This window comes from Lissotriton vulgaris, chromosome 6, assembly GCF_964263255.1.
Source record: "Lissotriton vulgaris chromosome 6, aLisVul1.2, whole genome shotgun sequence".
NCBI classification, from domain to species: domain Eukaryota; kingdom Metazoa; phylum Chordata; class Amphibia; order Caudata; family Salamandridae; genus Lissotriton; species Lissotriton vulgaris.
The window spans coordinates 1,342,752,168-1,342,770,483 of record NC_141694.1 but is presented as its reverse complement, the minus strand read 5'-3'; the positions used below and the strand labels follow the sequence as shown (position 1 = coordinate 1,342,770,483).

Here is an 18,316-nt window from a genome sequence, read left to right as displayed (position 1 = left end):
TCATGGAAAGGTAGCTCAGAGGGTTAATGTACCGGCTGGAAAAAACATGCGCCATGCAGATCACAAAGTGCACATAATGTAAATAGGTCAGTGATCTACTGCTTTTGTCATAGATCCTTTTGTTACTTGCAGTTTATAAGTTAAAATCCTAACTTAGAACAGTGAGCTATTAACTGTCATCTAAGAGCTGCACACAAACTGCAAGGTATAAATTTGAGCGTTATGTCCCGTCCCCCAGTCTTTGATTATCCTAATGTCCCAAAAAGTGTTCTTTTGGACAGAAATCAGTTCTGATTATTAAGGAGAACCCCCAATCATGTTTTTACGTTTTAAATTCCAGGTATTGTGTTTCTCCAGACCAATCACTATAAAACTATACGGGCTACTAGTATGGTTGTCATGTGACTCCTACATCTTGTAGTCCTTAGTCTTATGTAACATTTTCTATACAGTGATTTACACACATATTGATTGTCTCTGTGTAATATGTGTGATGTAAAGTGCTCTGACACCCTACAATGGTATGAGTGGCGCTGTAAATCAAATTAAATGCATCTGAGAGAGAGTGGTTTTGGAGACTTGGGGGGCACAGTTAAAGGGTGGTAGTGAGGGAATCCATGGCAAAGGTGGTCATTGGGGGGCACTAACAAACATTAATGCACAGGACACCACCAGTGCTATGGATGGCCCTGCCCTTGAGACTAGTTTGCCTCACCCAAAGGTACCTCCTTTGGCCTTGTTTCAGCAGCAGTAGCTGCAATTCACCAGGGATTGGCAATGCAGGATTTGCACACATCAAACTAAGTCCGCAAACTTCACAATCTCCCTGCTTCATTCACAAGCACTTTTAACATGTGCTGCCTGCTGTGGGGCCACTGGAATTAAGTATGCAGCAAAGGATGACAACATTATGCCGTAGTGTTGACTAAATTATGCATTAAAAAAAAGGCTGCAGCGTAATGGAGTATATTTTCAGATATTTTATGTTCGAGGCATATGGGCTACAGATGGTACATTATGAATAGATCGCCATCTGGTGTTGGGCTCGGATGATTGCACTTTTTTTCTCTTGGAGAGTCTTTTGTAGCTTGGTGACCCCTCCTTTGGTTGATAGTGCGCATGGGCATCGGCTCCATCCTTAGATTGTTTTTTTCCGCCATCGGGTTCGGATGAGGATTGAAGCGCTCCAGATCGACTTCGGAAAGAAGTGACTTTTCGGAGCGTATTCCCTTTCCAATTCGACGGTATTGTTATCGAACGCGATTTCATTTCCATTCCGACGCGTATCGATTCCAACATCAAAGAAAAACTTTGATCTACGTCGGCGAACAGGAGACCTTTCTCGACGTGGTCAAGCCTGGAGTCCATGGAAAGGACTCCATTTAAGAAATGTCCAACGTGTGGTGCTAAGTTCCCACACAAGGACCTACACAAGGTGTGCAACCTCTGCCTGTTGCCTGAACACGAATTCAGGGGCTGCGAAGCCTGCGCAGCATTCTCTTCTAAGTCGACGATTAGAAACCGTCGAGCTCGAAGACACTAGGTTTCCAGAATGCAGTCGGAGGCGATCCCGGAGCTGTTCGGAGACCAGAACCTCAAAGAAGAAGAGGATCATGAAGAACAGTCGGGGTCGGAAGGGGACGAGTCGGAGGTCGAAGAATTCGACGTTCAACAAACCGTGAGTGACGACGTCCCCGTACCAAAAAACCGACCCCGTGCGGTAGTGACCCAGCCTTCGAGCCCGGTCAAACCGCAGAAAAAAGTTTCCGACGCCCCGCCTTCGGGCCCGGCAACGAAACCAAAACTGAAACCAAAACTCTCGGTCTCCCACCATGTCGGATCCGAGGAACGGTCGACATCGACTACGACACCGAAGCTTCATGCAAGGGAAAGCTCGGAATCAAAACATTCCATGTCGAAACCGAAACATGCTTCGACGTCGAAGACTCACTCGACACCGAAAAAATCGGACTCGAGCAAATCCTCGGTGCCGAAGACACCGAACATTGACGATCGGAAGCAAAGGCACCTTTCGGAACCAAAAGCTTCGGTACCGACACAGGAGCAACAAACAGATCCGAAACAAAAGATTTTGTTTATCGATCCACAAACTGGCAAAGTGGTGACGAAGAAGAGGAAGTATGAACAGCCAGAGGACAAAGCTCTTCCTTCTAAGAAGAGAACAATGGGGACAAATACAACTCCTCCTACTTCTCCTCGACCTAGAGTCACACCCTCTTCTCCTATTCCTCACACTATGCCAACTATTCCTCCACCTTCTACACCAAGACCATTTACACCTCACACAAATGTAGACAGTGACACAGGGGAGGGAGAACCTCATGGGGACGATTAATCTATCCCAGATGAGAAAGACCCATGGGAGAATTATGACGCAGGGTCAGATGATGACAACAACCCACAGTTATATCCCTGAAAACCTTCACCACCTGATGATAACACAGGTTTTGTACAGCTCATTAATAGGGCAGCAAAATATCATAAGTTAGACCTACATACAGAACCTCAAGTAGAGGATTTCCTATTAGAGACACTACCTACTGCACAAAGAACATCAGGTACTCTACCTATGCTGAAGGGTCTTCTCAGTCACACAACAGACATAATTAAAGACCCAGTGAGGGCTAGGGTGTTAAACCCAAGAATTGATAAAAAAATATAAAGCAGCTCCAAAGGACCCAATATTTATCAAGGGACAGGTACCTCTGGACTCGCTTGTAGTTTCCAACGCTCACAAAAGAGCAAACTCATTATCTACAGGAGAAGCCCCTCCACCTGATAAGGAGTCAAAATTAATAGATGCATCAGGAAAAAGAGTAGCATCACAAGCGGCAAACAGCTGGCGCATAGCCAATACACAAGCGCTACTTGCACGCTATGATAGGGCACATTATGATGAGTTAGAAAAGCTCATCACACATCTCCCTAAAGAACATCAGAAAAGGGCAGATCAGCTTATACAGGAAGGAAAGATAATAACTAACACTTCCATTAAATGCGCCCTGGATGCAGCAGACACGGCAGCAAGATCCATCAACACCAGTATCATGATAAGAAGACATGCATGGCTTAGAGTCTCAGGGTTCAAACAAGAAGTACAAACATCTTTATTGAACCAACCTTTTGATCAGAAGACACTTTTCGGCTTAGGCACAGATGAGACTTTAGAAAAGATGAAAAAGGACACAGAAACGGCTAAGTCAATGGGAGCATTACAACAGCCAACACAAAAAGGTTCCTTTCGTAGATCCACCTATAGAGGGGGCTCAAAAAGTACAGGAACAAGTCAGCAATCTACCTCTTTTACACCAACATCACCCACAGGTAATTCAAGAGGCAGTTACAGAGGTAACAACAACAAGGGTAGAGGTCGCGGAAATAATAACAACCGCAACTCCCCAACCCCAAAACAGTGACTTAATGCAACTCCCCCCAGACCACATAACACCGGTCGGGGGACGTCTATCACAGTTCCTACCTGTCTGGGAAAACATCACATCAGACAAGTGGGTGAGACAAATTATCCAACATGGTTATTGCCTAGAACTCACAGCTACCCCACCAAACATCCCCCCCAAACAGCGTCCAATGAGTCAAGACCATCTGACATTGTTAAAGGAAGAAGTACTATCACTGCTACAAAAGCATGCCATAGAGAAGGTTCCAAAACATCAGCAAGGGACAGGAGTATACTCTCTATACTTCCGAATCCCCAAAAAAGACGGGTCTCTAAAACCAATCTTAGACCTCAGACCTCTCAATGCATACATAAATTCGGAACATTTCCACATGGTCACGCTCCAACAAGTACTTCCTTTACTGAAGAAAGGGGACTTTCTTTCTACACTGGATCTAAAAGACGCTTACTTTCACATCCCAATTCACAAAGCCCACAGGAAATACCTAAGGTTTGTAGTGGAAGGACAACATTATCAGTTCAAGGTCCTTCCGTTTGGGGTCACAACGGCACCAAGAGTGTTCACAAAATGCCTAGCAGTGGTGGCAGCACACCTAAAAAGACAACAAATACATGTCTTCCCTTACTTGGACGATTGGTTCATAAAGGCCAAGTCACAAGAAGAATGCCTTCACAACACACAGAAGACCATTCAATTACTGCACCACCTAGGGTTTACAGTGAACTACAAAAAATCCCACCTACAACCAAAAAAAAATTCAACAATACCTGGGGGCTACTATAGACACAGAAAGAGCCAAAGCATACCCCAATTGAATCAGGATACAAACAATGGTCACGTTGATACAAAGATTTCAACCACAACACTCACTACCAGCACGAGTGTTTATGCAGCTGTTAGGCATGATGTCCTCCTGCATGCTACTAATACCACATGCCAGACTACGGTACACAGACAAAATATTGATTTTTAAATATCGATATACAAAAATATCGAAGTTTAAATATCGATGGGACAAAATATCGAAGGTAAGTAATATCGACAGTCTTAATATCGATATTGGTATGATATCAGTCATATCGAAGTTGTAAATATCGATGTCAATAATATCGAAATTAATAACTTTGATGTTACTAATATCAATTTTTAAATAAATTTAGTGTATATTATATTGTATTTATTATGTTTTATTATTTATTTTTAATGTAATTTAATTAAATAGTGTCTTTTACTACTGTAGCGGGTTGTGGGTTTATAGGGGAATAGGGTGGGAAGTAATTTAATTATGTTAAATTAATTATTAATTAGTAGGAATTATTAATTAATTAATTGAGAAATAATTTTTAATTATTTTTAATTAATTGATTAATTGATAAATATGCTCTGTAGCGGGTTATGGGTTTATAGGGGAATAGGGTGGGAAGCAATTTAATAATAATTAATTAATTGATATATGTTTGTACATATTTTAAATAATAATTAATTGATAAATAATTTCTATTAATTAGTTAATTAATTAATATAATTTTGACATATTTATAATTATTAATTAGTTGGTAATTAATTAATATTAATTATTTAATTATATTAATTATAGTAATTTTTTTTATATATAATGTATTGTTATTCTTAATTAATTAATTGGGAAAAATAATATTAATTATTAAATTAAATTAATTACAGCAAATGTGCTAATATATTTACTTTATTGTTATTGTTAATTAATAATTAATTGGTAATTAAATAATATTAATTAATTTTGGGTAAAGGAGTATTTTTAGGGTTCAGGGTCAGTTTTCAGTTTTTGGGTAAAGGGGTATTTTTAGGGTTCAGGGTCAGTTTACAGTTTTTGGGTAAAGGGGTATTTTTAGGGTTCTGGGTCAGTTTTCAGTTTTTGGGTAAAGGGGTATTTTTAGGGTTCTGGGTCAGTTTTCAGTTCATGGGTAAAGGGGTATTTTTAGGGTCCAGGGCCAGTTTTCAGTTTTTGGGTAAAGGGGTATTTTTAGGTTTCAGGGTCAGTTTTGGGTTTTTGGGGTACAGGGATATTTTTAGGGTTCAGGGTCAGTTTTGGGTTTTTGGGGTACAGGCGTACAGGGTAAAACAAAAAAAAATTACATTAAATCAAATATATATATATTAATTATTAAATTAAATTAATTACAGCAAATGTGCTAATATATTTACTTTATTGTTATTGTTAATTAATAATTAATTGGTAATTAAATTATATTAATTAATTTTGGGTAAAGGAGTATTTTTAGGGTTCAGGGTCAGTTTTCAGTTTTTGGGTAAAGGGGTATTTTTAGGGTTCTGGGTCAGTTTTCAGTTTTTGGGTAAAGGGGTATTTTTAGGGTTCAGGGCCAGTTTTCAGTTTATGGGTAAAGGGGTATTTTTAGGGTACAGGGTCAGTTTTCAGTTTTTGGGTAAAGGGGTATTTTTAGGGTTCAGGGTCAGTTTACAGTTTTTGGGTAAAGGGGTATTTTTAGGGTTCTGGGTCAGTTTTCAGTTTTTGGGTAAAGGGGTATTTTTAGGGTTCTGGGTCAGTTTTCAGTTCATGGGTAAAGGGGTATTTTTAGGGTTCAGGGTCAGTTTTCAGTTTGTGGGTTAAGGGGTATTTTTAGGGTTTAGGGTCAGTTTTCAGTTTTTGGGTAAAGGGGTATTTTTAGGGTTCAGGGTCAGTTTTCAGTTTTTGGGTAAAGGGGTATTTTTAGGGATAAGGGTCAGTTTTCAGTTTTTGGGTAAAGGGGTATTTTTAGGTTTCAGGGTCAGTTTTGGGTTTTTGGGGTACAGGGATATTTTTAGGGTTCAGGGTCAGTTTTGGGTTTTTGGGGTACAGGCGTACAGGGTAAAACAACAAAAATTACATTAAATCAAATATATTACATGAAAAAAATTAAAATGACTTTAAATTATTAAGTGTTTTATTTATTTTAAATGTATATGTATTAGTTTAAATTTTGTTTTAATATTTTTATTTAATAGTTGTAAAATTATATGTATTTTAAATTTATTTTTACATTATTATTAATACATTTAAAAAAACGATATTTTTGATTCCGATATTTTTGTACTTCGATATTATTTTTTCGATATTTTTGTACTTACCTTAATGAAGATAGGATTCCGATATTTTTGCTGTCGATATTTTTGCTACGATATTTTTGCATATTGATATTCTGTCTGTCGATATTATGTCAGACATTCCCAGACTACAGATGCGTCCACTACAGGAGTGTCTAGCGACACAGTGGAATCAGCCTCAAGGTCAGATTACAGATCTGGTGTTGGTAGACGACTGTACGCATCGCTCTCTGAAGTGGTGGAACACAACAAACATTTCCAAGGGACGGTCGTTCCTAGAACCGATTCCACAACTGATACTGACAGCAGAGGCATCGCTCTCCGGATGGGGAGCGCATATGGACAAATACACAGTGCAGGGGAAATGGAGTGTGCAGCAAAAGAAACTGCACATCAACTACTTGGAACTACTAGCAGTATTTCTAGCATTAAAAGCTTTCCAAATGCAAATAACCAACAAGGCAGTCCTGATCAGAACAGACAACATGACTGCAATGTATTATATTCAAAAACAGGGGGGGACACACTCTCTCCAACTATCCAAACTAGCACAGGACATTTGGAGATGGGCCATTCCTCAAAAGATCTATCTGTTAGCAGAACACCGACCAGGAGTTCAAAATCAGATAGCAGACATCCTAAGCAGAGAGTCAGAACAAGTACACGAATGGGAACTGCACGACCAGATACTGCAGCCATTCTTCCAAAGATGGGGACAACCAGAGATAGATCTGTTTGCCAATCATCAGAATGCAAAATGCCAAAACTTCGCATCCAGGTACCCACACCACCGGTCCCATGGCAATGCCCTATGGATAATTGGTCCAACAAATTTGCTTACGCTTTTCCCCCTCTCCCACTAATTCCATTAGTGGTTCGGAAACTGCAACAGCACTCAATGACAATGATACTAGTAGCACCCACGTGGGCAAGACAGCCGTGGTTCACCACGCTACTGCAACTCTCACAGGTGCCACATCAAAATCTAAGATTATTACCTATGCACCTTACACAGAACCATGGAGAAATAATGCACCCAGATCCCAAACAATTGAACCTAGCGATCTGGCTCCTGAGGTCATAGAGTTTGGATATTTAGATTTACCTCCAGAATGTATGGAAATCATTAAACAAGCAAGACGTCCTACCACCAGAGCATGCTACGCAGCAAAATGGAAAAGGTTTGCTGTACACTGTAACAGTAATCACATCAACCCTCTGGATGCATCCACTAAACAGATTATTTGCTATTTACTACACTTGCAGCAATGTAACTTAGCATATACCTCTATCAGAGTTCATCTCGCAGCTATAGCAGCGTACCTACAAAACAGACATCTTTCCCTGTTTAAAGTACCAGCAATTAAAGCCTTCATGGAAGGACTCAAAAGAGTCATTCCACCAAGACTACCACCTTCCCCAGTCTGGAATCTCAACATAGTACTTACCAGACTAATGGGACCACCCTTTGGACCTATGCATAGGTGCGAAATACAATTCCTCACATGGAAGGTGACCTTCCTCGTAGCTATCACTTCACTCACAAGAGTAAGTGAGTTGCAAGTGTTTACAATTCAAGAACCATTCATGCAGTTACACCAAAACAATGTGGTTCTTAGAACAAACCCAAAATCCTTGCCTAAAGTAATTTCAGCATTCCACATCAATCAGTCAGTGGAACTACTGGTATTCTTTCCAAAACCACAGACAGTAGCGGAAAGGGCCCTACATACATTGGATGTCAGAAGGGCAATATTGTATTATATAGAAAGAACACAAACTTTCAGAAAGACAAAACAGCTATTTGTAGCGTTTTCTCCTACACATAAGGGCAATCCCATCTCTAAAGCAGGCATTGCCAGATGGATTGTAAAATGTATACAAATATGCTACTTAAAAGCAAAGAGGACATTAACTGTTCCTCCTAGAGCTCACTCTACACGTAAACTAGGAGCATCTATGGCATTCTTGGGAAACATTCCACTAGATGACATATGCAAAGCAGCGACCTGGGTTACACCGCATACCTTCACAAAGCACTATTGTGTAGATGTGCACACACACAACAAGCTAGAGTGGGACAAGCTGTATTAAAGACTTTATTTCAGACTGTTGCAACTGACACGGGCGACCACCGCTAGTGAGAGAACTGCTGTATAGTCTATTCATAATGTACCATCTGCAGCCCATATGCCTCGAACGGAATATGCTACTTACCAGTATGCATCTGTTCTTGGCATAGAGGGCTGCAGAGTGGTACATGCCCTCTCAGCCTCCCCGGAAACCTGTGTCTGTTCCAACAATATCTTATTTAGATACACTTACATGGGCATTTCTATCTGTATTCTATCATACTACTCCATCTAACCCTACTATGGCAAAACAATCTAAGGATGGAGCCGATGCCCATGCGCACTAGCAACCAAAGGAGGAGTCACCAAGCTACAAAAGACTCTCCAAGAGAAAAACAAGTGCAATCATCCGAGCCCAACACCAGATGGCGATCTATTCATAATGTACCACTATGCAGCCCTCTATACCAAGAACAGATGCATACTGGTAAGTAGCATATTCCTATTTTGACGTGTGTACACATGCTAACAGTCTCTGGAAAGATGTTGCCTTATTAGTACCAGTGTAACATACAAATGCAGCAGTGAGAAAGATGACCAGTCAACCTTTACAATAGGCCATCCACTCCGCAGCAACACAAGTCACATTTTATATTAACTTTTCATATGTTTGAGCTACAAACAGTTTATTAGTTCAGATCATGCAGCAGATCTTGCATTATGAGGCAAATATGACAGAGCCATAATTTTAGAGAAAACATTTGCAAACTAGGATATTTTGCAATTCATGTTTGAACTGCTGTTGTTGAAAAAGGGTGAAGTGCTGATGACAGAAACTCCATGGCTCGGTGACAAATGGCTTGTGTTTCCACATTTTATCGTATTTGGTAAATTCTGTAATTAGAAGCATATATGTGTAAAATTTAGCAATGCCCGGGGAATTCTAGTAAAGGGAGCAACCACTGTCAAATAGCGTGTGTGACTGCTATATTATTTATTACTTACTTTGACGTTGTACTTTAACTTTGGATAAAAGTTATCATGAATTCTAGCACCAAGAAGCCAATATTGGTAAATATGTGTCCTACAAATAATCCCTAACATAAACTGTGCATACAGTATATTTAATCTGGTGCTTTAATCATAGGCTGTTTTAAAGTATTCTGATAAAAATCGAATCATGCTGAAGAAAGCCTTGATTGGTGTTGGATCGAGGACCCAGAAGTCTGCACACCTAGCAGACAGAGATAAAGCACCTTGTCAGAAAGTTTAGCTTTTTCCCTACAGGTGGTGCTTGTTGGCCCATGGCAGGGTCAGTCACATGTCCTGGATTCCTGGCATTTAATTGAGTCTATCCTAGTTCTGCGCCTCAGTGTTTCGTGTGCCCCACCTGGCACACATCATGTCGGAGGATGGTGATGACGTTAACATTTTGCCCCCCCCCCCACCCCCCCTGGGAAAATGTCTACGGACGCCCATGGTCCCACGTCCAGTGTGGTTGACTAGTTTCAGCCAGGCCTTCTTACTAAACAGGCCTTCTTCAGGACATATTATGTGTGGGGCATTACAGGGGTCTAAGTGTTTGTCAATGCCCTGTATGTGAAGCACCCGCTAAGGTGCTGGTAAATGTGAGAGGTATTTCCTCTCAGTTTGTACCTGTAGGGGAATAAAAAAGGAGAAAGAAGACAAAACAGAACAGACAGGAGACACAAAATGTTTAAAAACACGTAATACATCAACCAAGTACATGAGTGTGTCTGCGCCTTGTGCCTATTCGTGTGAGCGAATTTAGGTGGAGGTGTTTAGCGCTTGTGACGCGTGCTTCACATACAGGGCATTGACAAACACATAGACCCCAGTAGTAGCCCCACACATAATAGGTCCTGAAGAAAGCCAGTTTAGTAAGAAGCCCTGGCAGAAACTAGTCAACCACACTGGACATGGGAGACCATAAGTCTACCCCTACACGTCCTAAGCCTTTGTTTTTAACTACTGCCTGAGGCCCACCAATAAAGTAATCTTTTTTGGACCACAAGGACAGTATTTTAAAACCTCACGCAACACACCTGCTCAGCACACTCACCTTCCAAAAAACTCGCTCCGCAGTAGCCTGGCGTCGCAGCAAACCTGAGGCACACTCAGTGCCTCAGGTGGGGCCCGATGATGAAGCATGCCACCAACTAGGTTGGTGGGTGAGGGCCTTCATAAAAAAACAAATGGTTTCCCATGCAGACACATAGTACTCAAACGTAGATAGTTCTTTTTGATTATTCAAAATAAATCTTTTGCCATGCTTAAATCTTCATTCTTAATACTTATAAGGCAGTCCTAAGGTACACAATAATAGCTCATAGGGTACGGTGCATGGTATTTAAAAATAGGATATATGTACTTACGTTTTACATGTCCTAGCAGTGAAAAAACCCCAAAGTTGTGTTTCACAGCAGCAAGGCTAGCTCTGCCTCAGACTAACAGTGGGTTACCTTATAAAAACTTATAAATGATAACTTCAATTTGGGAACAGTTACAGAAATACTTCTCCCATTCATTTGAATTGTAATTTTAAATCCTCTTTAATGGTAAAGATAGATTTTAAATTACTATTCGGAAAGTGACACATTTTTCTACCTAAACCAAATGTGCCTTGCTGCCAGTTTCCAAGGTCTCATGACTGTTAATGGCTCTACTGTGGTGATATGTGCATTCTCTCTGGAAAGGGGGAAAAAGGAGACTTTGGTGTTGGGAAGGGTGTTCCTGTCCTGAGCAGGATGACCTGGCATCATAATACCGAGGCCTTCCTGAGCTGTCAAACTGAACTAAGTTAGAAGGTAAACTTTCTACTGGGTTGAACCTGGTCTCTTAACCGACCAGCCCTCCCTTGCACTTGGCCTTAACATATGACTTTGACCTGGTCCAGCATGACTAGATAACTGCGATTGGCGCTTTGTGCTCTCTGGTGCTATTTCTAGTCAAAACTTTAAAAATGTTTATCTCCAGTTCTACTTTTTGTAATTTTAGAGTAATTTTATTTATTAAAATGTGCTCTATTTTTCTGACTGACTACTTTATTATGAACCAGATGTACTAATATTTTCAACAGTTGCAAACCCTTACATTCCCTAAATCAGAGGTCTTTAAACTGCTAAAAACGTTTTGCAATGTACTAAACACTTTCACAAATCGTTAAATTGGTTTAGAAATAGATATTGATTTGAATTTTTTTTTTGTACATAATGTATCCTCATCTCTGTTGCTGGCATAGGTGTGCATTTCACTTTAAAAACAAGTGCAAAACATGTGATGGGAACAACAGCTGCTCACACTTGGGGACATATTTTCAAGCCTCTTTCACCACCGGAGCACCAATTTCTTTTGACACTCCAGTGGCGTTGAGCCATTCCCCTTATTTACAAGGTGGCACTAAGCCACTTAATGTGGCTTAATATCACCTTGTAAATATGCCACTTTCCGCCGCAGTCCGTGGCAGTGAAAGGGCATGCAATGGGTGTTGCTGTGGGCGTTCCACTGCAACACCCATTGGTTTTTGACACTGCCCCAGATACACAAGGCTAGGGCAGCGCCAAAAGCTAAAGCTAGGTAATACCTGGTCTTAGAAGGGCGATACGAGGAGAAATAATTAATTCTTCAGCACACGTAGGAAGAGCAAATCGCCATTATTCATTGTTTATGTGCAGAAAGGGATACCTTCCTGCACATGAACAATCAATCAATCAAACAATCACCCCTGCAGCGCAGGCACCCTTTCAATTTGGCATCAGGGTGGCAGTGCTGGTGCTATGCAGCTTTTCTTGCAACAATGTTAGGGTGAAAAACGGGGGTGCATGGTATTTTTGTAAATACAGCGCATCCTTGCGTTTTGAGAATGTCGGACCGCGGCACTGCCAAATTTGGCACAGCTCTGCGCTCTTGCATGTCCTTGTACATATTCTCCTTGGTTTGTTCACATTCCTCCTGTGCTCGCCAACGTAGGATTTTTATCTGTAGAAAATCTCAATTACAGGAAGTGGCACAATGGAATCATCTCAGGCATTTCACGTACTAAAATTATGAATTACTACATCGCCATAAATTCAATTTCACCCGAGCCTCGTTGTGAGCGTGGCCACTGTGGGAAATGTTTTGTTGTCATGTGTGATAAGTAGTGGACCACACTTCTGTAGCTGTGCTTAAGGGGGAAGTGGATTGTGAGAGATAACTGCACATGAAAAGTTTCCTATAATCCTACACAGTTTAAACACTCGCCAGAAAATAAGTACAACGCATTCAAGTGTTCATTTATTTATTTCTTTATTTTCCCGTCTTTTTTTAATGCACCTGAGCACTGAATGAAATATGTTATAAAACGTATACTAGCTCTTATACATACTAGTTTAAATAAATACATGACAATTATTAAAAATAAAATACCCTTTACAAATCGACCTTAACAATTTCAACTCTTAATGGTGAAGTTCTCGATCTGTATTACTATTTCTTAACTGGAAACCCATTAGCTCAATGTTATCTTTATTAATGAAGTCAAGGTGATTTAAGCTTTAGGCAACATTTTTGCTTCTAAGGCCCTTTGATTACTCAGAGATGTTCACCTTTTCAGCGGAACTAACAGGCAATGCTGAATGTGTGAACTAGTATGCAACTCGGGGCACTTTTAATTGGATTCTGGCCTCCAATGGCAGCTCAAGAGGCCTCCACGTGATTGGCCTAACCTGATCTCAGTATCTGACCCCCCCAGCAGCTATAAGCTGGCACCATAAAGGAGCCAAAGATACAGATGACATCTCGTCAAAATTGATAGCATCAAGAGGAAAGCGAATCAGGGGGATGAGTGATTTAGTTTTTCCCCATAAATATCTGGAAATAAACAGGATAACGGGCCTAATTCACAAAGCCATTTGCACATGTAAATTCAGCTCACATATACAAATAAAATGAAATAGGAGGAGTTCAAAACCCTGTAATGCGCACGTTGTATTAATCCAGTAAAGTGTAATATAAGAAATAAATCTGCTTTCGATTAAATTGGGGTAGGAGTTCTGGGCTGGGTTGCCATGGAGAATGTGTACACACTCACAAACTTGGTATTGGCATTCACAAACCTTTTCTCGGTGTACCCTCTCTGGAAAAGATTTACACCTGTCAAGGGCAAGAATAAACCCACAATCAGAGTGTAACACCACCGAAATCGGAGGGGGTGTAACATAAAAGGGACCCTAATAGGTCAGTTAGTGGAAAGAATTTACATCTTATAGGGTATGCATTTAAGACATGTCCGTGACACATTAAGACTGTGTTTGTTGTTGTCTTGATATCGGTGAATGTCAAAACCTGGACTGTTTCACATAATTTGTAATAGCATGACTGATAGGATCAATCACTGATGGAGATGTAAGGGTCAGAAGCACGCAAATAATTGTGCTGGGCTATTCAATCTTTCCAGTGTCTTGGTTGATTGTCCTTGACACGGAGAGGCCTCTAGGCGATGAAACTGTGCGCTTTAAATCAATAAATAAATATGAATTACCTCATCCTAATCACCTGAAATACAATGCTCCAATGAAAAACAAGTCAATTCTTCCTCGGTATTCATGGAAAAGCTGTTTATATTATCTGTCTACAGAGGACTATAGACTATTAACTTACACTTATAAGGCACCTACAGCAAATACCCTGAAGATGTATAACACAAATATTAAAAGAGTCCACATACAAACACACCAGCTCTGCAATAGCACCTTCGTGGGTCCTGGTTTAAGCATCACAGCATAGAACAGGGACCTAGAGGCATCTTTGGATCTTCATCATACATAGAGGGTATCTCGTGGGACCATGCCATCTACATGTTAAGAGAAAGCTGAAATGATACCATCATTAGCAGTGACCAGCCATTGCTTCTTAACCATGTATGGATTTACATGGAGCACTTGAGGTATCTGCATCAGCTTCTTGCCTATGAAGATTATTTAAAGTTTGCTGGATGCAGGCATCCGCCAAACACTGGCGGGTGTGGTTTTTACCTTATTTTGAATGTATACATCTTCATACACTCTAAGGAGGGCGGAAGAGGCATCGGAGCCCCATAGCAATAGCAGAGTTTCACGTTAACCACTGACCATGTACATGAGTTTTATTTAGACTCATTCTATGTACATTTTTCTAACATAGATTTTTCTTATTTCTTACAGCACAAGAATCAAGCATTGCAAAGTCCCTCTTTGGCCTCTGTTGGAATTCGCGATGTAGAGTATCTTACTTCAGAAAGTAAGGAAACCTACTTCAAAAGTCTTCAGAATAAAATGCACTTTTCTGTACGGGCCATCCTTCATTCTAATCTACTTTGCGGTAGGTGCACTTTGTGAATACGTAGAATCAGGCACTGCATAATTGATGGAATCTTATGTTATATATATCTCGTATAGGGTCTTGTAGCATTTTCGGAGTCTGAGCATCCTTTCTGAATAGTTTGGGGATTTTTCATTCCCCAAACGAATACTGATCTGGTGTGAGTCATTCCGCTTGGGAATATGAGGTGTTTGATCCTATCAAGTGCTTTTGTAATTTACTATGTGTGGGATGTGTCTGCTGCAGGACTTCACTATTTATTTAGTACCATTGGGTTGAACAGATGCAGCATGTCCTGCATTAGATACTGGTCAGATAATCAGCATTACTGCCAATGCTTTTTTTTAATAAAAGGTAGTGCTTGTGTGGGTGTAGAATGTTTATGCTACTGTGCGTTGAATGGTTCTAAGATGTAGTTTGGTTTGAGGAGTAGGGTGAGATACTGTGTATTGTTATGCGGAAATATTCATCCAGCGTCTCCAGAAAAGCGAGACTCAAATTATTACACTATAAGTACTTGCACTGAAAACATCTGGCAACCCTAAGGATAAGTAACATGTACCCAAATTCCCCCAATATGTGGCCTACTCATAAACAAGGTGTGATAGGCCTCATGTAGAAGATATGAAACTTCCCAGTGCTAATTCAAGCCCCATGATCTCTGCGAATACTGAATAATAAGTTAAAGGCAGAGAAGGAGAAATAGACAGATGTGAGCTACAGAATAAGTTAACTTTCTCAGAGGCCCCACACAAGGTGGGGCGCTGGGCAGTTGCTCTCTTTGCCCACCCCTCATAACGTCTCTGCTCCTCAATATCCCAAATCAAATTATAGAAGCCCATTGCACCTGGGGGTATTCATCAAAAATTAATTCTCCAATGAGCTTTCAAACGTTTTGGTATGGCACTATGGCATTCTTTTTCAGAGTGAGAAAAATTAAGAACCCTGAAAGACAAAGGCAATATTCCTTTATTAGTAAACCCCAAACGGCCAGTTGAATTAGCCATGTATTCATAGGGAAAGGCTCAGGATAGGAAGCTCTAAACTATACCAAATACACCATACTTGCAGGATTATCAAATTCACTTATATTCAACAAAAATACGGTATCAAATATCAAGAGTGATTTTGTAAATATCTGTGTAAACGTAGCTACTTTGCGACCAATGACGAAGAAGGAATAAAGCAGTTTGATGTATTTTACCAGCCTCCCAGGGAGGGTGTATTAATCAAATATGCCAATGTTTATTGGAAACTACAAACCCAGATTACGCAAAAATCTGGGAATTGTGATCGGAAAAATGATCAATACGAGCCACTATGGAAGCTAGGAAATACATGAACGTTGCCATATATCTCTGGGTAAACTCAAATGTATGTAGGATTTAGTTTTCCTTTCAATACTGGTTATATATAATACACTCCAAAATGTTTATGTAAGATACTACCAGAATGAAGTAACCACTGTACTAAGGCCTTCATTTATGGGGTTTTGGTTTAGGGAGGGCCAGCAAGTCAGCTTGCTGCGCTGCCCTTTCCCAAAGTGAAAAGGCAGGAATGCACCATTTTTATGCAATACGGTGCATTCCTGTCCTTTCCCCCTGCGCTCGTGCCATTTTGGCAGCCTAGTGCCAATGCAGGCCCCCTTGCACCTTGGTGTAATGGTCCATGTGTAGCATGCAGGATTGTTTTTGTGCAAAACAATGCACCTTCCACCACAAAAACTATCCTAAGAGGCTTTTCTATCTGTGCTGCAGAAAGAAGAAACTAGGAGAAATAAAGTTATTTCTCCTTGTTACACCTCATCTTGAGAAGCTTAAGCTTTTCGCGCTTCACCAGGGTTAAATGCTTTCATAAATGTGGGAATGTCCCAAAATCCCTGGGTGCTGTGTGGGAAAACCCACTGCAATGCCCATGCAAGGGCTCCTGAGTGCAGAGTAAGGAATCGCAGCGATTTGCCCTATCTTGCCTTTCTCCATAACTATGAGGCCATTCAAAGCAACGTAGAGTGTCTTTGCGCAGCCTCATAGATATGATGTTGCAATCTGCGCTGCTGGAGCATCACAAAATGTGACGTCTGGGGGCACGGAGCTCCTAAATATGCCCCATAGTGCTTAAATAATGTAAGAACCTGAAAACACTTTGTATGGGAAAGTGAGAATTGTACGTGTTTGTGGTTCTATACATACATTATTGGAAAAAGCATTGGGAGGCATACTGAATTGAAACCCTGGAGTGGCCCTTGTGAGGAGACAGAAAAATTATAGCGAAAGTCCCACAGAAAAAGATTTTTTTTCAGCTTCTTAGTGGAAAAATGAGTTATTACTTTAAAGTGGAGCGATCAGGAGCCACTCACAGAGGGAGAATGGATTTTGAAAATGACGAAAAAACAGAGCTAGAAGAAGCATGCTACATATAAATTGGGCAACAGTAGATGTTCCTGCACACCTGTGGAAACTTAAAAGACTGGATTTCAACATTAAAATAACAAGGGCTTCTGCATCTAAACGTAGACAAATCACTCAAAGTACTAAAGCAAAAACCTAATTGAAAGGATAAACTGTTTAGTTTGCATTTAACGTTGAACTGGAGACTAAAGCCGCATTAACATTCTGCTTAGTATCATGTAATCCCTTTATTATCATTCAAATATACAGGTTTTTAGCATTCATTTTTCCCTCAATTACCCAGTAAAAAAGTTTTAAAAAATGATCCTGAAGCATATTCATTTTCAGATGAGACAATTTTATAGCTCTGTTAAGGAAGTACTTAGCAGCTAGGTGCAAAACTGCTTAGGGGATAATATCCAGTTCTAAAACACTTTCTCAGACACAGACTTTATATGTTGTATTCTCAGTGTGTGAACTTTCAAGCTCACATAACCCACTGTCTGATAGAGAAGCAGAGGGGCATATTTGCTATGAAGTGGCGGAGCACGGCGCTAGCCTCCTTGGCTTAATGCCACGCTCTGCCACGTCTGAAACGCAGGGTTGCACCATATTTACAACAATTTGATGCAGTCCTGTGTTTCCCAATGCATTGGTGCTAGATTTAGCTGTCTAGCACCAACGCAGGCACCCTTGCACCATAGAGCAAGGGTGTCTGTGTTGAGGGGAAGATTGTTTTTGTGCAGTAAGGTCTCCCTTCCTGCACATATTCAATCTTTAAATAGCGTTTTGAAACTTCTATGTGTGCTGCTTAATGCAGCACATACAGAAGTTGCAAAGCGTCATTTTATTTTATCAATTGTTAATTTTCAGGAAGGGTCACGTTCCTGCACATAAACAATCAATGGCCTTTTGCTGTAGAATCTATGTGTGCTGCACAACGCAGCACACATCGAAACAGCAAAAGCGAGGAGAA

At 40.5% G+C, this 18,316-nt stretch overlaps 1 long non-coding RNA gene across 1 annotated transcript in view; it reads left to right on the top strand.

Moving 5' to 3' along the window:
- Positions 1-14,923, top strand: part of LOC147708868 (uncharacterized) — a 601,827-nt gene extending 586,904 nt beyond the window's left edge. The window contains exon 3 of the long non-coding RNA XR_015296661.1: positions 14,797-14,923. This is a non-coding gene — a long non-coding RNA (uncharacterized LOC147708868). The remainder of the gene's footprint in view (positions 1-14,796) is intronic.
- The last annotated feature ends 3,393 nt before the right edge of the window (positions 14,924-18,316 follow it).